Source organism: Mesocricetus auratus, unplaced genomic scaffold (assembly GCF_017639785.1).
Source record: "Mesocricetus auratus isolate SY011 unplaced genomic scaffold, BCM_Maur_2.0 Super-Scaffold_100004, whole genome shotgun sequence".
Classification (NCBI taxonomy): domain Eukaryota; kingdom Metazoa; phylum Chordata; class Mammalia; order Rodentia; family Cricetidae; genus Mesocricetus; species Mesocricetus auratus.
Window position 1 is genome coordinate 51,283,474 of NW_024429189.1, and position 23,297 is coordinate 51,306,770.

At 37.6% G+C, this 23,297-nt stretch overlaps 1 pseudogene; it reads right to left on the minus strand.

Annotated features, from left to right (window-relative positions):
* Positions 1-525: 525 nt before the first annotated feature.
* Positions 526-5,980, minus strand: LOC101827887 (annotated as a pseudogene).
* Positions 5,981-23,297: the final 17,317 nt, after the last annotated feature.

A 23,297-nucleotide genomic window follows, 5' to 3' on the forward strand; every position in this document is an offset into this window, starting at 1 on the left:
GCCTGATTTCAAAGGCCAGGGTGTGTATCAGAAGCAGTGTGGGGAGTGTTTAAGTGCACCCAAGAGAGCAGAGGCCTCTGCTATTGCCTGTGAATTGCTGAGATCGGTTTTAGGGGTCAGGAAAACAGCCATCAGGAAGGGGTATGTGTCTGACTCCCTCCGTGAGCTCCCACCTCCCCACACCATGAGACATACATTGGGAATGACCTGAGTGGCTCCCTATGCTACCCCTCTGAGCACTCCCGCAGTTTCTGTCACACCACTGTCCATCCTGAGCAAAAATCTTGACTGACACAGAGGGGCAATTGAGCTTCATGTTTGCCTGAACACAGCATGGGAGTGGCCAGTGCATGTTACATGCCGGGACCTAAGAACACAATTCTTGTAATTGGTGTCCATCGTATCCCATTGTCTCTGCTGCAATTCCTTCTGGCTGGAATATCACATAGGGGCTCCTTTTGGAAGGCACATGGGGAGCAGTCACTGGGCAGCACAGTCCTGACAAGTCCTGGGGGTGTCCTCTGGTCACTGCGTGGCTTTCCTCACAATGGTGCCCACAGCAGAAATGGCGGTGGTTTTAGAGCCGCTGGCACTGGTGGTGACAGTGACCACTGCTGGCAGCGTGGCTGTGGTGGTGAGGATGGTGGGCTGTGCTATTGTTGTCATAGGAATGGCTTAGTCCCACTTGCTCTTTCTCTTTTGGGTGTCTGCAACCGCTGTACTGGGAGTAGTGGTGGTGGTAGCTGTGGCACTGGTCGTGGAGCCTTTCTTGCTGTCCATGACTATAACTTGTACTCTTTCCTGCCAGCTGCCTAGGTTTTGCTGCTGTCTCAGCCGCCAAATAACACAGGAGACACTATATTAATCTTGAAGCTGATGGCTGCTTGTTATGGTTTCTTACTGGCTAGCTCTGGCTTAATTACTAACCCATAACTCTAAGATATATATATATATATATATATATACATATATATATATGTGTGTGTGTGTGCGTGTGTGTGTGTGTGTGTCTGTGTCTGTGTGTCTGTGTGTCTGTGTGTGTGTGTGTGTGTGTGTGTGTCATATGGCATTTTAGATGAATTAGATCAGGTGGGACAGGTATTCTGGCACTTGGGAGTCACATAATATTGAGTGTTACACAGCTCAGAAGGAAAGAATATTGAGTGTTACACAGCTCAGAAGGAAAGGAAAGCTCTGCTCCAGCAGGAGAGGGTCTGTCTTCCAGGTGGGGATTTTTGCCCAGTGTAGTAATTTTACTCTGGCAGCTCTGCCCCTGGGAGAATGGAGAGCCGAGTGTAACAACTCCCCTCTGCCAGGGGAACATTTTCCAGACAAAAGTTTTCCAGCCTGCCGGCTCTGCTTTTCCCAGGGTCATCTCTGCTCCACTGCAAAAGAAGGTCTTCGACGAGCGACAGTGGCACACACCTTTAATCCCAGCACACGGGAGGCAGAGGCAGGTAGATCTCTGTGAGTTTGAGGCCAGCCTGGTCTACAGAGTGAGTGCCAGGAAGGCTCCCAAACAATACAGAGAGAACCTGTCTCGAAAAAGAAAAGAAAGAAAGAAAAAAGAAAAAAAGAAGGTATTCATCCAAAGCTCATCCAAGGGGTTTATTGGAAGGAAAGAATCTAGGAGAGTGGCTGCCCTCTGCCAAATTGGCAGAGGACAGCCAGGTAGCAGGGACATCCACAAGCTGAACAGACACAGGGTTATATAGGGCTTCCAGGGTAGGGATTGGTCAGATTTCAACGCTGAGCTCACATGTGCTAGAACTCCTGTTAAGGGATTGATTAGTTTTCTGCACAGGGTTAGAGTGAGAATTGGCTCTGGTTTCAGGGCCAAAGTGTGTTTCTTTCTCTGGTCCTTTTTAGCCTTTTGGCTCCAATTTTAGGGCCAGTGTGCATTTCTTTCACTGACTCTGATTCCAGGAACAAAGTGGGTTTATTTGGCAGTAGTTTCAGGGTCAGGGTACATTTCTTTAGTTCTGGTTGCAGGGCCAAAATGTGTTTCTTTGGCTCTGCTCAGGGTGTGTTTCTTTGGCTGGACCCTTTTCCCTACATATTTTTTTCAAGGTCTTATCTTTTTTTTAATTTATTTTCCAGTTTAAATTTAGATAAGAAACAAGGTTGCTTCACAAGTCAGTTCCAGGTCCCTCTCCCTTTCCCTCCCCTCCTCCCTTGCCCTCCTCCCAACACTCCCATTATCCCCTCATTTCCCCAGGCAGGGTGAGGCCCTCCATGGGGGTGTCCATAGTCTGTCATTTCATATAGGGCAGGGCCTAGAACCTTCCCCAAGAGTTCAGGGTGAGAGTGCACCTCACACTGTTGGATGGGAGTCCAAAGTCCGTGTGTATACTCGGGATGGGTACTGATCTGCTGCCCAAGGCTCAATAGATTACCTAGGCCTCCTCACTGACACTCACATTCAGGGGGTCTTGATCAGTCCCATGCTGGATTCCCAGGCTGATGCCTGGGATTCGAGAGTTAACCTTTGTCAGGTCAGCTGTTTTTGGGGGTTAAACCAGCCCAGTCTAATCCCTTTGGTCATCAGTCTTCCCTCTCTGTTACTGGTTTTCTTGAGTTCAGCTCAACACTTAACCGAGGGAGTCTGCCTCTTCTTCGATAAGCCACTGAATGAAGTTTCTGTTTCCCAGACTCTCTGGCCATGGGATTGTAGGCTGGCACTCCCCAGATCTATGTCTAAAATCCATATATGAGAGAGTACATGCCATGTTTCTCTTTTGGTGACTGGGTTACCTCACTCAGGATGGTTTCTTCTAGTGTCATTCATTTGCCTGCGAATCTCAGGATTCCATTGTTTTTTCTGCTGAATAGTATTCCATTGTGTAAATGTACCCCATTTTCTCTATCCACTCTTCGGCTGAGGGACATCTAGGTTGCTTCCAAGTTCTGGCTATTAAAAATAATGCTGCTATGAACATAGTGGAACAGACATCTTTGATGTATGAATGGGCATCTTTTGGGTATATGCCTAAGAGTGGAGTTGCTGGGTCTTGTGGTAGGTTTATTCCCATTTTTCTGAGGAATCTCCATACTGATTTCCAAAGTGGCTGAACCAGTTGGCACTCCCACCAGCAATGGAGGAGTGTCCCCCTTTCACCACATCCTCTCCAGCATAAATTGTCATTGGTGTTTTTGATTTTAGCCATTCTGACAGGAGTGAGATGGTATCTCAGAATTTTTTTTCATTTGCATTTCCCAGATGGCTAAGGATGTTGAGCACTTTCTCAAGTGCCTCTCAGCCATTTTAGACTCCTCTATTGAAAATTCTCTATTTAGTTCTGCAGCCCACTTTTTAATTGTGTCCTTTGATGTTTTGGAGACTTGCTTCTTGAGTTCTTTGTAAATTTTGGAGATCAACTCTCTGTCAGATGTGGGATTAGTGAATATTTTTTCCCATTCTGTGGGCTGCCTTTTTGTCTTGCTGACTGTGTCCTTTGCCTTACAGAAGCTTCTCAGTTTCAGGAGGTCCCATTTATTAATTGTTGATCTCACTGTCTGTGCAACTCGTGTTATGTTCAGGAAGCTGTCTCCTGTACCAATTCATTCAAGGGTACCACCCACTTTCTCTTCTAAGAGGTTCAGTGTGGCTGGATTTATGTTGAGGTCTTTGATCCATTTGGACTTAAGTTTTGTGCATGGTGATAAACATGGATCGATCCGCATTCTTCTACATGCCAGCCTCCAGTTATGCCATCACCATTTGTTGAAGATGCTTTCTTTATTCCATTGTATATTTTTAGCTTCTTTGTCAAAGATCAGATGTTCATACGTGTGTGGGTTAATATCAGGGTTTTCAATTCGATTCCATTGGTCTACCTGTCTGTTTTTGTGCCAATACCAAGCTGTTTTCAGGACTATAGCTCTATAATACAGCTTGAGGTCAGGGATGGTGATGCCTCCGGACGTTGCCTTGTTGAACAGGGTTGTTTTGGCTATCCTGGGTCTTTTGTTTTTCCATACAAAATTTATTATTGTTCTTTCAAGGTCTGTGAAGAATTGTGCTGGGATTTTAATGGGGATTGCATTGAATCTGTAGATTGCTTTTAGCAGGATTGCCATTTTTACTACATTGATCCTACCTATCAAGAGCATGGGAGATCTTTCCATTTTCTGAGGGCTTCTTTAATTTCTTTAAAATTCAAAGTTCTTGCGATACAGGTCTTTCACTTGTTTGGTTAGCGTTACCCCAAGGTATTTTATGTTGTTTGTGGCAATTGTAAAGGGTGATGTTTCTCTGATTTCTTTTTCAGCCCTTTTATCATCTGTATATAGTAGGGCTACTGTTTTTCTTGAGTTGATCTTGTAGCCTGCCACTTTGCTGAAGGTGTTAATCAGCTGAGTTCAAGGTCTTATCTTAAGATAACACCAGACTTGCAGTCCTCTCCTCCAGGGATCACATGGAGACACTCTACTCTTGACTACATTTACCAAAATCCTCCTCAACTCCTAGTCCTACCTATTTTGCTTCCCTATTGTCCAAAAGTGCTTTATTTATCAACCAATCAGACACACATATACACAGAAGGATTTTTCCCCATCCGTGACAAACTCAATTTTGGTTCACTCCTTTTTGGCCTTTTCCAACTTGTCCATTTCAATCTTCTGGGCCTTGGCTAGTACCTCATAGTAGGATTCTTCAGACCATTCATGGGGTCAAGCATATCCTTTGGATAGTTGGTGCCCAGCTCATCAATGGCATAGAATTGGATCAGTTTCTCAGAGATGCTGGGATTCTAGAACTCCTTCTTCCTTTGGATGATGTAGTTCATATCCATTCTCTCCTTTATCTCCCACTCATAAAGCTTCTGGATCTTGTATTGTAATTTGAACATCTGCGGAGTGGTTCTGGTGGGATCTTGATTTCATTAGGTTACATGCTTTGACCCTTTTAGAAAAGGAGGTCATTAATTCCTGGGATCATGCTTCTCTACCCCTGTATTATCCTTTGGGTCATCAGCCTCAGGTTTTCCAGTCTCTGAATCGACATCTTCTGATTGCTTGCTGTTCTCACCCTCCTTTTCTTTGTAACCATTTTCATCACCCCCTAGGCAGGAGAAGTCATCTTCTCCATAGGCATCAGATACCAAGCCACTTTTCTCTTCAGCTGTACCACCCACAGCGTCGACTCCAGCTCGCCATCAGATTCAGGCTCTGAGTCTTCTACATAAACTGCAAGAGATGACAAAATGGTCTTCTTCTGTTCCCTCAGGACGGTGTGACCGACATAAGTATATTTTATAAACAATATACATATATAACAAAAATAATGAGCACATGTATGAAATACTACCATGAATGATTTTACATCAATCCCTTAATTTAATGTCATAAAACAATATATAACTTATCCCTCCATTTCCCTTTACTTTCATTAAAGATTAATTTACATAAAAATTTCAATATTTAAAGAGTATATTTTGATACATTTGAAGTTATTTGTTGCTGTGAAGATACATATATAGATTATCTCATTCTGGCACACTATGTTTCCTTCAAATTCTTCTCTATTTTATAGCATTCAAAGTTACTGATTCGAGTTCTTTCATTAATGCTTTATTTTTCCTAAAATCTTATGCAAATGCATTCAAAGAGGGTACCTAGCTTCTTCTATTTAGCATGAGGTCCTTAAGATTCCTCACACTCCTGCATGTATCAGATCATTCTCTTTTATTGCAGAGTAGTATTCATTTTATAAACAGCACAATCTATTCACCAGTTTTCAGACATCTGGGTCATTTCATTTCCAGACTCTCTATATAAACCTGTTGTGTGAGGTTTGCTATCAGTGTTTACAAAGACAAGGAGAAAAATATCCTTAAGAACAAAATTGATGAACTATTGAGTAGGAATCAATTTAACTTTGTAAGAAGTATTTGTTTCTCAGGGTGAATGGTCATTTTAAGTTTCTACCACACCAACACCAATAGTTGGCATTGTCATCCTTTTCAATGTTGGCCATTCTGATGATTGTCTAGTGCTGCCTAAGTTTTAGACAAGAATATATTTCTATGACAGATCTTATAAAGAAAATTCACTTAGACCATATTTTACTTTGAAACTCTCCACCTAAGCTAATTTATTAACTGTTACTCCTATAAAATTTCTCAAGTAAATGCAGGAACTGACTATAAATTTAACGTGAGTAATGGAAAGAAGCATTCATTTAAGTCATGGCTTCTGGATGCTGTATAAAGTAATAGACATGACATTAGTTAAATGTCTTCAGGAAGTCTTTTGAGGTGTGAATGTTTCTCTGTCTCTCTGTCTCTCTGTCTCTGTCTCCCTCCCTACCTCTCTTCCTGTGTGTGTGTGTGTGTGTGTGTGTGTGTTTGTGTGTGTATGTACCTGTGCCTTCAGGCATGCATATCATTAGGTAGAATATATATATATAGAGAGAAATGTGACAGAATGAATCTTTGTAATTGTTCACATCTTAGTGATATTGTCAATCAGAAATACAAGACTGTTTTTTTATTCTTTTTTTTAAATTTAGATAAGAAACAAGGTTGCTTCACAAGTCAGTTCCAGGTCCCTCTCCTTTTCCCTCCCTCCTCCCGTGCCCTCCCCCATCCCCCCCCCGTTACTGTTAAGTCATAGACAGTAGAAACAATACAAACCACACTTTAAATACAATTGGTCTGTGAAAAAGCCAAACTCTCATAACATTAATACTAAGTGTGTCTATATTAATTATTTCTTATTACTTGAAAATTGTTTTTATATGAACAATGTTTGTATCATTGTTTTTATGAGCCTTCACACCCATTTTCTAGTCTCCTTGGTGAGGGAAGGTATTCTTCAGGTTAATGAAGGAGAAATGTGGGAAAGTGATATGTTTATATGGACCCAATCCCTAGAGGGTTCCATTACACATTGAAAATGTGTCAAGCAAACTGTTATAACTTAAGAAAATTAAGTGCATTAGAAATTTGATTGACTTCTTTTTATATTGTAAATAGGTTCTTTTTACTTTCTTTTTATTTATTTATTTAGTTTAGTTAACTTTTATTTAAATGAAAAACAGTCTTATTTTACTTACCAATCCCAACTCCTTCTCCCTTCAGTCCTCCCATTCCCCCAACCTTCTCCCCAACCCACTTCCCTCCTCAGGGAGAGTGAGGCATCCCATGGGGGATCATCAAAGTTTGTCAGTTCTTTTGGTTAAGGGCAAAGGCAGTCCCCTTGCTGAGGGAGCATCCATCCATAGGGAATGGGTTGGGCAGTCTATAGGGCATCTGTCAGTGGAATCAATAGTATCCCCAGTACATGAATGAGCTTTGGGAAAATAGATTCTTTTATTTCCCTTGCTCTGGTCCTCCTGATTCCTCTCCACCTCTGCTCCCCTCATGATCTACTCAATTCCTGTCTCTTGTTAGAAAAGAACAGGATTCTAAGAGATAGCAATCAAACATGACAAATTAACACATAATAAGATAAAGCAAAACTTTCGTTTGAAAGTTAGAGACAGCAAGCCAACAGGAGGAAGAGTCCCAAACCAGACAAAAGAGCCAGGAACCCACTTGCTATCATAGTCAGTAGTCCAATAAAAATACCAAGCTACTAGCTGTAATAGATACACAGAGGACCCAGTGTAGGCTTGTGCTAGCCCTATGCTTCCTGCTTCAGTCTCTGTGAGTTCATGTGCTCTTGATTAGCTGATTCAGAGAGCCTTGTTCTACTTATATCCTCCATCTCATCTGACTCTTTATAATATTTCTGCTTCTTCTGTAGGATTTCCTGAGCTCTGAGGAGAGGAATTTGATGGAGACATCCAGTTTAGACTCTCTACATAGTGTGTGTCACTGCATCTGTTCCCATCTGTTGCAAGAGGAAGCAACTCTGATATCAACTGGATAAGGTACCAATCTATGAGTATAGCAGAATGTCATTAGGAATCATTTTATTGCTCTTTTAAAAAAATCCAGTCATGTTTATTTTTACTCTAGGTCTCTGTGATATCTAGTCTCTTGTTCTTGGTTACCAAAGCAGTGGTGTGTTCCTTCTTGTGTGCCTTAAGACAAATAAGACATTGGCTGGCTACTTCTCCAAGTTCTGTGCCACTGTTGCCCTAGAATATTTTACAGGCAGGAGAGATTTTATGTCAAAAGTTTTGTGGCTGAGTTGGTTTCCACATTTCTTTTTCATTAGCCAGCAGAGACTAGAACATAGTGGTACAAGCTCCATGTAAGCATAAGCGCAAATGCTAAATGATGTGCAGATGTTGTCCTAGGCAACCGATATCAAATACAGGTATCAGTGGATTATTGAGTACACTATAAAATATCTCACTAATGTTTCTATACACCAAACAGCTACAATATACAAAAGGTCTTAAATTTCTCATACTGTGGCCTGGCTTGCAAATGTAATACTTTCACTTAGATCTACAATGAAAGATACTCTCAATTCCTCATACATAAGAATGAAATAATAACAGATATGTATATAGCTCGTGAGATACAAGTAGACTCAATTTTTACTAATTATAAAATTCAATAACCTTTGATAAAAATCTCTTAATTTAAAACTGTAGAATATATTATTTTTTAGATTTATATTCTTTTATTAAGTGCATGTGTATTCTCTCTCTCTCTCTCTCTCTCTCTGTGTGTGTGTGTGTGTTTATATGAGACTGGCCTTGAATGTCAAAGGACATCAAATTTCCAGGATTTGTCTTTTAGTTACCTAATGTGGGTTTTGGCAACCAGACTCTGGAACCATGAAAGAACCACAAGCACTCTTAATCATGGAAGCTTGTCTCAAGCAGCAAGGACCTAGAATTTATTTCTCAATACTCTCCTTATTTTAACACTGATTGTTAGCTTAATGTCTTGCAATATATAAAATTAAGATTACTATACTAAGAGTATATTATCTAAATACTGTACAACTTAGAAATTACTATTGGAACAAAGTCCAATAAAAAGACGTTTCAGTGTTTAAGAATATTCGGTGCACAAGGATGACACTAACTGGAAAACTAAGCAATAGTGGAGAGGCTACCTTAAATGCCCTTCCATGATAATGAGGTTGAAAACTACCTTATATGACATCCTAAAGCGTTCATCCAGTGAATTATGGAAACAAAGGCAGACACCCACAGCTAAACACTGAACCAAACTCCTGGAACCCAGTGGCAGAAAGGGAGGAGTGATGAGCAAAGAGGTCAAGACTGGGTTGGTTTAACCCATAGAGACAGCTGACCTGAAAAAGGGGGAGCTCTTGGATCCCAGACTTATGGCTGAGAGACCAGCGTATTATTGGTATTATTGATCCAGACCCCCTAAATTTGGGTGTCATCAAGGAGGCCTCAACAATCTATGGGGCTTTGGGTAGTAGATCAGTATTTATCCCTGGCACACAAATGGACTTTGGGAGTCTCATCCCACATCAAGGGATGCTCTCTCAATCTGGACACATGGGAGAGGGCCTTTGCCCTGCCCTGGATGAAATGAGAGACTTTTGAGATCCCCTATGGAGGGCCTAATCCTCCCTTGGGAACAGAGTAGGGATTGGGTGGGGGGTTAGGGGATTGGTGAGGAACTGGAGAGGAGGGGAGGGAGAGGGAGCTGGGATTGACATGTGAAGCAAGCTTGTTTCTAATTTAAATTAAAAATCCAAAAAAAAAACCCAAAAAACAAAAAAGAGTACTTGGAATCTTGCAGAGAACCTGTGTTCAGTTGTGAACACCTGAGTGGCAGCATATAACCTTCCAAAAGTCAAGTTCAAGCACCCAACACCTCTTTTGTATTCCTTGAGCATTGTATGCATATTCTGTGCATACAAACATTCAAGAAAAACACTCATATATACAAAATAACAACAATAATAAAATATTTTAAAATAATTTATCAAAGCAAATATTGAAAATAATTTCATAGATGTTGAAATGTGACATACATACTTTTTAATTTGAAAATAATAATCAGTCTTACTTGCCAATATATTATACTCGTGTTTAAAAGGAAGTAAATCTGCTAGTATCCTTTCCAAAATTTATCTCAAATTGGGTCTGTCACTGAAGTTATATGAAATAATAATTTTTCTTATACTTTTTTTTAACCTGGCAATGTAGAATATCCAGCATTTGACAAAGCCTGAAAGGAAGCTCAAAGGTATTTTTAAGAATTAAAGTACTTATCCCTAGCATATGAATGGACTTTGGGATTCCACATAGAGGGATACTTTCTCAGATTAGACACATGGTGGAGGGCCTATGCCCTGCTCCAAATGATATGACAGACTTGGTAGGTCCCCCATGGATGTCCTCAACCTCCCTGGGGAGCAGAAAGAGGATGGGATAGGGGGTTATTTGGGGCAGGGGAAGAAGGGAGGGAGAGAGAACTGGGATTGACAGGTAAAACAAGCTTGTTTCCAATTTAAATTAAAAAATAGAAAAATAAAAAAGAAGTTTGTAAACACACACACACAAACAGAAAAATAGATTCTTCAAACTTAAAAAAATAAAGTACATATTTAAAACCCATAAGCAAGAACTATACACATGCAAAGTAATCATAGATTTATGTCATAAACAGCAACATAATAAAAACTGTAACATATTAAGAAAATACTGCTGAAGACATAAGGCCATGTTTGTCAGTAAACTGAAACAGACTTGCTCTCTGTTGTTTTGATGCATATATTGTCTAAACATACCCTTTTTAATAATTGTTCATTTTGTTCCACTAGAATCCTACTCTGGTCTCGTTTAATCTAAAGTATACTTTTCATTTACTTTCCATTTCTCTTTAGTTACATCCAGTCTGGAAATGAACAAAGTACCCATCATAGCCAGTTATGGCAAGCACTACACTCAGAGCCACATGCCTTTAATACCCAGGAGTAGAGCACATGGAGGCTGGAGAATTGTTTTCGACAAACATGTCCTAGGGTTCCCAGTGTGTAAAGGATTATAACAAAAGATAGTCATACAGTCTGGAAGGAACTTTTCTCATTGCTTCCCAAGTGTCTGACAGAAGCAATTGAAGAGAAAAATATGTTTATCTTGGCTCTGATTTGATGGTGCTGTCCATAATAGTGGAGATGATTTGGTGGCCAGAATGGCTTGTATCCATGGTGGCAAATAGCTTGCACACAACCGGACATACCAAGCAACAGACACATGGGTGCGAAGTATTATTTGATTTTCCCATTTCCCACTTTATATCTGGTCTGTGACCCCAGACCACAGAGTGTTGTCAACCATGTTTAGTCTAGAGCCTCCGAAATGAGTTAATCATAAAAAGACCCTCAAAAATTCCTAGTGGCATGTTTCCTGGGTGATTCTAAATGCAATTGAGTTGATAACGAACCTTAGTAATCACAAACCCACATAGAAATATTTTCAAACCTGAATGGTAGCATTAATTGTTATAGAAGATGCAAGTAACTTTATAACTGAAGAATATTCACTTAAATTACATACAAATAAGCTCCTCCCTACCTTTGCTCAAGGATTTTTAGGTGAGTGAACAAATTAAACTGAGGTACAGGAAAATGTGAGAGAGAGATGACAGAGATGAGAACTATGGTATAAGAGAGGAATCAGTAAACTTGTCTATGAGGAGTTCAACAGTAATTATTTCTAGAACAACAGGAAAGAGCCAAAATTGGGGGGGGGGCTGGGAAAAGAAGAACTAGGAGAACACCTTACTAAAGAGACTACTGTCTAAAAATTCTAACTAACACTCTCCCACATGCCCAGGATGATCTGAAGATCCTGAATTATCCAGGAATTTTAGTGAATGCAAATTTGGACTAATTGCCTGTAAAGAATGAGCTGAGGTGTGTGTATGTGTGTGTGTGTGTGTGTGTGTGTGTGTGTGTGTGTGTGTGTGTGTGTGTGTGTGTGTGTGTATTTATTGTATCAGGCCCTCCTCATTTGCCTGGACAATTCTCAAACTTGTAGAGTCACACAATCACATAACCATCCTTCTGCTGTAGCCTGCTGAGTAGCTAGGGCTGTAGATGTTCATGGTCATTATATTCCTTTGACAGAATTTTGTTTAAACTAAATGACCAATATAGAAAATTGCTTTTATGTCAACCTTAATACCCTAACAAGTGTACTGAATATTATAAACGAAAAATACTTGTGATATAACAGTGAAGTCAGTGATGATATATTAATATGAAAGAAAAAAGGAAGCAATGGGACTCCAAAATTCATTTAGTATGCAGCACATATTCTGCCTCATTTTTACTGTCATACTTTCAGTGTGAAAGATCTCAATAGGCAGCCAGAGCAACAATTATGAAAACATTTGAAGTAGTTTCTCAGATGCACTGTAGCACACCAAATAGATACACAGACTACATACATAGAGACAGAGAGACAGAGACTCAGATAAAGAGAATGCTCAATAATTCAAGGTAAACTGAAGCAAGGTGACTTAATTTCTCTCTAACGTCACATGTTTAATGAGACTTCCACTGTAGGAGAGTTGTACAATCCCCTTTTATCACGTTTGTCTTTTCCATATATAAGGATTATGTAATTAGCTTAATGTTCCAAGAAGAGAATTTGTGTTGAAAGGAATGTATTTGGAAAACATGTCATAAGAAATGTCCCTATCACAAGGATTTGACTTTTGAGGTTTTACAATGGCATAAAAGCGAATCTATTTAGTGAAAGTTCTGCTGTGAACTGTGACTTTTCTCCTGGCTAGTGATAAGAAGGAGAAGTACTATCTCCAGATGCTCACTCTTAGTTAGCGGAATTACCACAAATAGAGTGGACCCACACCCTGTGGTGCTAAGTGATACTGTTGAGTATGTTAGTTATGTTACACATACTTTCATCTTACAGTATTTTCAGGTTAAAATGGATCCATCTGAATTCATAATGCATCATAAATCAAGGGCTAGATGCTGTGTCGAGATATGTGTCTATCCCTTCTCTGTCCCTCCATTCTGCTTTGTCCTGGTCTGTGTTCTAAAGCTGTATGACTAGGCCATACAATATTGTCATTGTTATCCAGGTTTCGTTGAAGTTACATGGTGAAAGATACCAGTCAAAGACTAATATGTTGAAGAAGAGGAATACTGTAGTATATTTTTTTCTGCCAAGTTAACAAGAACTAGCATTGTCACTATGATCTGCTGGATGCCATAATTCCAGTAACTACCATCTTTACAACCTTGACTAATGTATTTCCCATTGAGTTTATTGCTAGTGTATCCCAACTTTGTTATCCCTTTGATATAAACATCCAATATAATTATCATAACTTTAACTATATACTTATTAACAGCTCTTTTTAAGCCTTTAAATTACTAAAGTAGGCACATATACTGTAAGGACAAGTAAAGTTCATTTCTACCTCCTTAATAAAACACTGGCTGGATATACATAATGCCAAATTTACTTTATGAATAACTTTGATCATGTATGCCACATCTCTTCTTAATGTGGTCCTAGCAGATATATATCGTTATAAAAATGAATAATGCTTAATAAGTACTCAGCAAATGATTTGTGAACATGATTGTTTTAGGTATTAATGAACAGATTATTAACAATATACACATCCAGAAGTCTTTGAGGAAATGAATCATAATGAACCTTTATACCTGAAAATACAAGTGTCTTTATTAGGGTTTCCATTTCCCTGAAAAGACACCACAACAAATATTATAAAGGAAAGCATTTAATTGGGACTGGCTTACAGTTTCAGAAGTTTAGTCCATTATCATCATGGCAATAAGGATGGCAGCACACAGACAGACATTATGTGGGAGAAGAAGCTGAGAGTTCTGCATCTTGATCTACAATCAGCGGGAAGTGAACTGTATCCCTGGGTGTGGTTTGTGCATATATTAGACATCAAAGCACCTCCACAGTGACAAACTTCATACAGCAAATGTAACAAGGATTTTCTGGGGGCACAATTTTGTTACATAAATGTTTTCCACCAAGCTGGTTCCAGTCTCCTGGAGCCCTAAAGAAGTACATGAGACTAAAATTAAGTATAAAGCTGTTGGCCATTAGCTCTGGTTTCTTATAGGCTAGTTATGACTTAACTATTAACCCATAACTACTAATCTATATATTTCCACATGATCTTGGCTTACTGGGAATGCCGGACCTGCAACTGCTTTGCCTGCTACCTCTCTGCAGAGAAGAAAAGAGCATGATTTTCTGTTTGTCCCTACTTATATTCTGATTCTGCCCAGATACATCACTTCCTGCCTGTCTGTACAGACCTCTAGATCTCTATGGGTTGCTAGTGGCATTTTCTGCTCATCTATGTCACGTCATGGGAACACATGATGAATCCTCTCTACCTACACTTCCCAGAATCCTACTTGTTTCATAGTCCTATCTATTATCGTACCTGGCCAATCAGTGTTTCATTCATCAGTCAATAACACAAAAACCTACACAGAAGAACATTCTCCATCAAGCAAGTCACACCAACTCAAGCAAGGCCATAGGCCCTAATAGTGTTGCTTCCTATGGGTTAAACATTCAAACTCATGAATCTATTGGGGCCATACCTATTCAAACCACCACAATAAGTGATTTGATATTTAAATTATGAGAAGTCTATCTTGATATGTTATTTAATTTGTATTTATCTGCAGAAGAAGAATTGCTCTGTGGATTACTTTATAAAGTGACCTAGTCACTGCAGAGAACAGTTGGATAATATTCTTCTATAGTTAAACTTCTAGTAACATTTTGATAATAGTAATTTTCTATATTGCTAGTCTATGTGTCCATCATGAGGTGTAGAATGACCAAAGTAATTACAAGTATGTACTTAACCATATGGTAAAAGATTTAAAGCTATCTTCTTAAATCCTCCCTACTTACAGTTATTGCTAGATTGGCTCACTGATTTTCCAATATTAACAACTGACTTGTGAAAGGGTGGTTATCTAGAAAGAGATATCATTATACTTAGTATATTTTGTTTGGATGTGAGAAGATGATGAAAGATGGCTTCAAACAATTATTTTCACTGCTTTAGTTTCCTTACTGTGAAGTGTCTCTATGAAGCTCATCCTCTTACATACTAAAAATCCATACATTTACAATATTTAAAATGACAATTTCCAATAAAATTATGTGTGTATTTTTATTATGCATGTGTTCCTTATGGGTTGAATTTTAAACCCTCACAATAACTCAACATGTACTAATTTTTTAGATAGAGTTCATTGTACAAGTAATTAATATTAGTGTGAAGGCCTGAGGATTGACCCTAATTCATTTACAAAAGTAATAAATTTAAGAAAAATCTATTCTTCAATGTGTTCCTTGGGAAATGTAAACAAATGTCCATCATTCCATGTACCAACGACACACCAAATTCTAGATTCTACCTTAGTCTAAGTTACAGTAGCAAGGATGATGATACTTAAAGGGCATAGGTGATCAGCAAGGTAGCTGCAACACCACAAAGTTCAACCCAATTATTGATGGCAACTTCATGGAAGCTTCATCACTTTCACTTTATCTTGTTATTTCCTAAATCTTACAGCATCTTCCCAGATCACTCACACCTGTTGGGAGGAGTGAGCAATAATGGAATTCCCAGGTTAGTGTCCTATCCCCTTCCATTATGAAAGGTGAACAGATCAATTGCATTTACCATGGCAACACTTAATTGATGTGATTATTTTATTATTGTGACCACTGAGACAAAGCCACCTGTACCCCAAGATTGTGAGGAAATGTCTATATTATGCCCAAAGGAAAAGAAACTCAGCAACAGGCAGGTAAGGTCCACTTAGATAATATCCTATGGCACAATGCAAGAAAGCAGATACCTACAATCGCAGGATGGAGGATACCTACAATCGCAGGATGGAGGATACCTACAATCGCAGGATGGAGGATACCTACAATCGCGGGATGGAGACCAGGCACAGATTCATCTCTGACTGCTCTTGAAAGGACACAACCATGCACTCCTAAACTTCAGAAATAGAGGAATAAAGTTCTATATTGTCAGCTACCTAACTTGCAGTACTTTGTTATAACAAGTTCTAGAGTCAAAAGAAACCTGCAAAACAGAATCCATTAAGTTAGTTTTGGGATTTTCATGTAGGCAAAGAAAAAAAATAAAGAGAATAATTTATTGATTTTTTTGTTTCGTTTTTGCTGTTTTCTTTGGTTTGGTTTGCGGTGTTTGTGGCTATATTATTTATTTATTTGTTTATTTGTTTATTTATTTATGGTTAAAAGACAGAATGGAGGAGTGGAAGGAAGATATATTTAGACTATCTAAACACTTAGAGTCCCAGCCAAGTGTTTTTGTGGTAGAAAGCGGTTCTGCTGCGTGTGGGAAGTCAAAAACAAATGGAAACAGGCTGGGGGAAATGGCTAGGAGGGTGTCAAGAGGATACCAGAGTCTACACCTAGAATGGTGGTCTAGCTCTCTGGGATTGCAGATGGGAGAGGAAGGGCTGAGTCAAATACAATATTTTTTAAAGTACCAAAATTAGCGGCAGATATCTCAAATCTAAATAAACTATTTTTAAAGGACTGATGTATGCATTCAATTTTTGTGTTCAAATAAAAATTCCAGGTTTAAAGGGTTGTTCTGGGTAAGTAGTTCTAAACATGGCAGGATAATATTATTTTATCAGTCTTTGCATTGAGCCTGTTCCTGCTAGTGTGCAGTATCAATAAACCCTAGAATAAAATGAACAGCATTGGCTTTCTCTTTAAAGATTACTATTTCTCTATACTTTCTTTGTTTATTTTAATATGTTCAAGCATGTAATCAGGCAACAATTACCTGGGTGAAGTGATGAAACACGCTGATTATAAATACTTCTCAGGCATGGTGTGATCCATAGGAGTCTGCTTCTTGGTACAAAGACGTAATTTCTATTCATTTTCACGTCAGTTGAAAACTTATATTGATGGATGCATTAGGCCTAGAAGCGGTTCCTATTCTAAAACTCTCTCATGGGCTATTGATTTAACTGACATTTACACTATCAGAGCAGATCACAAACATACAAAAATCCTTATAAATCTTTGTCAAAATCAATAAAACGCAGGTACAGAAAGAAAAAAGTCCTATGTAGAAAATGACATGACATTAGTTGCTTTAAACATTATAAAATTAAATCAGAATTCATTATTATTTCAGACATCAAGCCTGGAAGCCTAATTGTGCACACTGGGGCATCCTCATCACCATTCTGATGCTACAGCCAGTCCATTATGAAGTACTGCTTCAGCTTTCATACAAAGCCATTTCTCTGTAGTTCATGGTGCCTACTCTGTGGAAATCACCAGAAGAAAATGAAATAATATGCAGAACACACAGATTTAAGACCATAGGAAAAGATATATGGGGTTCAATAAGAAATCTTAAATTTCTTCACTTATTGTGAGTGTCAAAGGCTGTTGGTGAGAAGGTCATTATTTTGGAATACAAAACCCCCATAGTGTCAAATTAGTTTACCATTTAATGTGTTCAGCCACTTTTACTATACTGTAACAATTACATTTTCTGGTTATTATGTAGAGAAGGTAATATTTCAAAAGCAAATTGGTTGTCAAAGGAAATTAAGCATTCCTAAGTATATAGATTTATCACCTGAAGGAAAGGACTATTTATTTCTTTCATGTAAAAAGAAAACTATAAAAGAAATATTTTCATGTGAAAAAGCAATGCATACCCCTTTTCCATTTTAAGTGAAACTAATTCTATTTATTAGGTGAAAAAATCAGAAGTTGGAACCCATTTCTGAAGAGGCACTGAGCATTTGAACAAACAGACCAAAACAGATTTGGGAATTTTTAAACAAAAAATGTTAAAATGAAATATTAAGGTTACAATGTGGTCCTTAAATAACATTTGTATATAACAGAAATTGGAAGAAAACAAGTATCAGAGTTTCTCTTCAGATCATATAAATCTTTTGCCTTTTACTAAAGAATGTACACTCAAAACTAAAATAAATGCAAACACACAACACTTATACCCACACAAACATACATGCATACACAATGTCGGGTGTTAAAACTTAGAGTAGCTACTTAGGAGTAATGAATACTTGACAATTAAACCAAGAGACAACTACAAAATATAAACTCTCTACAAAAGATTGTCTATAGTAATGCTTCAATGTTTCATGGAAAAACAGGGAGAAAAGAAAATAAAGCAATCCTTCTAATATATTCATTTCTGTTTATGTGTTATATTCAGCTTGCTTATAATAAAACCTACAAAATGTTACAGCTACTCAAATTGTTACAAAGGAAAGATAAAGACATGAATATGAAGCTGGATGTCTAAAATAATATGAAGATAAAATTCTATTTCTTTTCACACTGATTGATGATTTATTTCCACATAATACCACATGCCACCATAAGGATTTGTTTCAAAGCTAAATGACAACATCTTATATTATGTTGAAGAAAAGGATGCAATATCATTTTGAAAGCAAATATACTATTTCAATACTGTATAAAATAGAATTTCAGTTCATAGCAACTGTTTATGAGTATTAAAATTCATCTCTTACTACTTTTTTCCCTGATACTGATTCAATGTATAAAGTGACCAGGATTTAGGCACAGACTCTATTCTAATTTCCTTTCTGTTGCTTTCATGAGATACTCTAAAACCAAGAAACTTAGGGTAAGGAAGAGTTGATTTTAATTTACAGTTTCAGATTAAGCTGTGGTGGTTCGAATAAGAAGGTCTCCAACAGGCTCCTGTATTTGATCATCTGCTACCCAACAATAGGTACTGACAATGCCTTAATGAAAGTTAAGCAATTTCAGGATTTCCATGTCTAAAGTACTACCATGTGAGGAACAATTTGTTATGAATTTGTAAAAATATTTCAAGTTCTATATGTGTTAAATATAGTCTTCTAATAAAAAAATGCATTTCTGCCCATCTACATTTCTCAACAGATTAAATTATCAGACAAAACCTTAATGTGTGAACATCTTATGAAGTAAAATGCGTATGAAGGCCTAAGGAAAAAGAAAAAATGTTATAAACTGCATATTTATTTATGAGGATGCTCCACACAGATGCAAAAGGAACAAAGGTGTTTGTTTTAAACAGCAATAAAACGCAGAAGAGAAATAATCATCCACTAACTAACATCACTTTGTTGACAGTCCATGCTGTGAAATGAAGGCATAAATGGAGTTCCTTTACACATGCTGTTCTTGAAGAATCTGTAAGAATTTATGTCCGGAGAGAAGAGATTGTAGCAATAGCAAGCAATCACCCGGTAAATAGTTATCTCACAACTATTATGTTCCTGGTTGTTTGAATAAAGAATTCAACGGCAAACATAAAGGAGACTCCAAGAGTAAGATTTAGTAGAGCAGGAACTTTGTAGGTTGACTTTCTGTATATTTATGATTCATGAATGTATGACATTCATGAGGTGGGTGACTGCTTTGCCGCTCCCAAATAATTTTTAGCATAGTTCTTACTGTAGCCCTCTTAAAAAGCCAGCCTCCCAGTAGCAGGGCAAATTGCCACATCAATGACATTTTAGTGAAGCTGGGTGTCTAGGAAATACAAACTTCCTACAGTGCGCACATATCACAGTTAGGTGCAGTTCTTGATATCACAGCATGATCTTAACTTCAGGGTCAGGCTGTTTGACTACAAAAGATGCTTTTAATAGTAAGGAGATACAGATGAAGTTTTCTTTATTTGTGCATGTCTGGCTCCTTAACTTATCAATGCGAACATAATTAAAAACACAAAACTGAAATTCCTTTTGTTTAACTTCTAAAGTAAGTTCCATTAGTGTTGTAATTTAAGAAAAACAGTGGCTAGAGAAAGATGCCACACAACAGGGTTCAAACAGATGGGGTTTTTATTAGGGAAAAGGATCATAAAAAGGGAAAAGGGAGGGGGAAGACCAGCCCCCATACATAGGAGCAGCATGAGAGAAGAGAAAGGAAAGAGGGGGAGAGAAAAAGAGAGAGAAAAAAGGAAAGAGAGTGGGGGAAAGACAGAGAGACAGAGAGAGGAGGATGGGAGGAGGGCAGGACCTTTTTAAAAGGGAACATAGTGAAGGAACATGCACAGGTGATTGCAGCTGAGGGCTTATCCTGTCAGAACCCCAAGGACAGGCCAGTGCCGCTGCCTGAATACTAACAATTAGATCTCAGATTTGTACCAAGAATATAATATAGATGTGTGATAAATACATAATATTCATATGGATTAAATGTTGGGAAAATCTGAAAGGAAACAAAAATATTTTGAGAGAGATGAAATTTGAGATTATGAAGAACCATAAAGATGATTTTTATCTGTAGAGAATAAGAATTTAAGACTCCAAATTCCAGTTTCAATGTACAATAGCAATATATAAATATTATCAATGTCCCAACATTTTTCTTCTAATTATATCACCATCATCCTATAATTGATCAAGTATAAACCTAACTGGCAGATTTTCAGTCCACTCACTATTCACTATTTGATATATATCCTAATCAATGACCAATCCTGTTACTGTTGCCAAAGTAGGTCAGTAATTGGCCATTTCATCCTCTACTAAATACTTGGCTCACAGCAAAGCCTGATGGTGTGCTGACTTCTCTCTTAGTGTTACTAGCTTGACAGTTTCCAAAATGGATAATAGGCTGAAGAAACTGACTTGGGTATATAAGTTTATAACAAAGAAATGAAAAGTGATCAGTGCTATTAAATAGCACAATTAAAGTGGAACATGAGGAGAGATACAGAAGAAAGTGCTGATCATGGAGAATCCAATGCCACCACTATATTAGATTTTCTTGAAATGCAACTGCATAACACTTGAGAGAGCAAATCTGGAAATTTGAAGAAGAAAATATGAAGCCACAGAGGATACAACACTGTTAAGTTTCACATTACTAGAAAACTGGAGAGAAATTTCATAAAATTGAAAAGGTCAGATTCAATATTTAGCCTCTTTGTCTATGACTTAAAGCATAATTTATTCACTTTTTTACATGCTTTGAAAAATTGTATAAGAAGTGGGGCATGGAAGTAAAAGATTGGCTGGCAAATTGTAAAATATTTGCTGTTTAGTCCTTTACAGAAGTTTGAGTGCCTCTTGCTCATAATAATGAGATAGACAGAAAATATTTTAAAATAAAAATAAATTAAAATAATGTTATAAAAGCTGGGATGGCAATGGAAACCACTTACATGCTATAAGATATACTGAATTAAGGATTTAATGGGAAAGCTAAAGAGTCGGGTCAAGAGACACTAGATGATGAACACCTCTATTACATTTTGTGTGGCAGTTTAGATTCTGTGGTTATATCTTTTTTATAACATATATCTTCCATCTGGTTACAAACATTGTTCAAATCAAGAGTCCCTCAATATGACTGCCTACACTGAAATATCTGTCTCAACTTGAAAATTCTTGGCTTTATAAAGTGAGTACATATCCAGGTTGACATACTATTTTCTAGGATATGAACACTGTATTTTAGTAGGTGCACTGCCAAAGGTCTAGACATAAAATTTAACATGATAAATTGACACTTTTGAGGGAGTATCCATAACCTTCAAAGTAAACAAAAAATCTTATGTGGACTTCTTGAAAAGCCATAGAAAAATGAAGTATATTCAGAATATTTTAAAATGCTGTTTTCTTCAGAGTAACTGGAATCCATAAAGTGTAATGGAATCCCTTCAGTTTGCATGTCAGAAATAAGCACATGGATTCTGTTCTATAGGTTTTGACAATTTATTCATTCCTTTTAAGAAATAAAAACACTAGAATATTGTCAGCATATTCCAATACAAGAGAAATAACTTTTCAGAATGTATGTAAATTTTATGCTTCACATGAACAGCTCTGTTGTGAAGATAATTTACTTCTTTTCAACATATTTTACAAATCAAAAATTGTCAAGCATGTGATGTGTGAACAACACAGGAATGTAAACCCTGTCTTAAGGCAGGGGCTTAAACACCAACCAGTTACATTCCTACTTATTCCCTTAAGGTGGCTCATTTCTAACAGCTGAATGTGTAGAACGTTGTTCCTCAAGTGCAATTTTCCCAGTTCCTGACCATGAAGTAAGTCTTTTCTTTACTCAATAATGCTTTACTGATCCCCCTCATTGACTTTATTTTTATTTATTTTATTATTACATTTAATTAATGTGTTTCTTTTGTGTGTGTATGAGGGAGGGGGCAGAGGGGAGTGAGAGGACTCTAACTTAAAGGAATCAGCTTTCTTCTGTCACCTTATGGGGCCAAAGTGTTGAGCTAAGGTGGTGAGCATGCACATTTGTCTGATGAGCCATCCCATGATGTCCTCATAAACTGTTGAATACTGAGTTTAAGTTTTAAATTTTTAAAAGTTCTGAAATGAATAGTGGAATGAAAAGTGAAGTCATTTGAAGGATTAGACAATCTTTATCTTAGAGATAAAATGTACTAACCTAATGTAATAACTGAAGAGAGAAGGGAGGGCATGAACCATGATGATTGTATTAAATGATGCCAGATACCGCTTGACTATTAAGATGGCAGAGCTTGTATACAGTTGAGATGGAGTATATACAACAAAAGAAATGAAATACATTTGTGTATCCAAGTAATTAACATTATTTTGTTAAATTTAGTGTTCTATGCAAATACCATACTGAAGAAGATCATTATTTCTCTTAGGTACTTTTGTATCAGTTATCATTCTTTTTGTCATTTTAACTCTATTTATTATTATAAAATGTCCATTTTCACCGGGCCATGGTGGCGCATGCCTTTAATCCCAGCACTCAGGAGGCAGCGGCGGGCGGATCTCTGTGAGTTCGAGGCCAGGCTGGACCGGCAGCCTCCAAAACAATACAGAGAAACCCTGTCTCGTAAAACCAAAAAAAAATGTCCATTTTCATATAAAAATAAAAATAATTCTTTACAAATCATCCAAAATCAATAATAAAGGAGTTAGCAGTGATAAACACTAAGAAAAACATCTAACATTTTGAAATGCTAACTTCAGTGTCCCATGAGAATGAATTCCAAGTGCAAGCAAGCTTTGCATTATTTGCTGTTAATCTTTTAAGGCCATTGTTTATGGGAAGCCTTGATTTCTGCTCCATTGTCTCATTCCATTTAGATTCTCTCTCTGTTGACACACTGCCTCAGCAGCAACTAATGGTAGTCATTAAAATGTGCTCAAAATGTAGAAGATGTATACAGTAATATGATTGTAGAGGATTTTAATAATTGAAGAGGCAGCTACTTTCTCTGGCCCTTGAAATGATCTGGCTAAATTTCAAATGGGAAATTACATTCTGTCTGTCT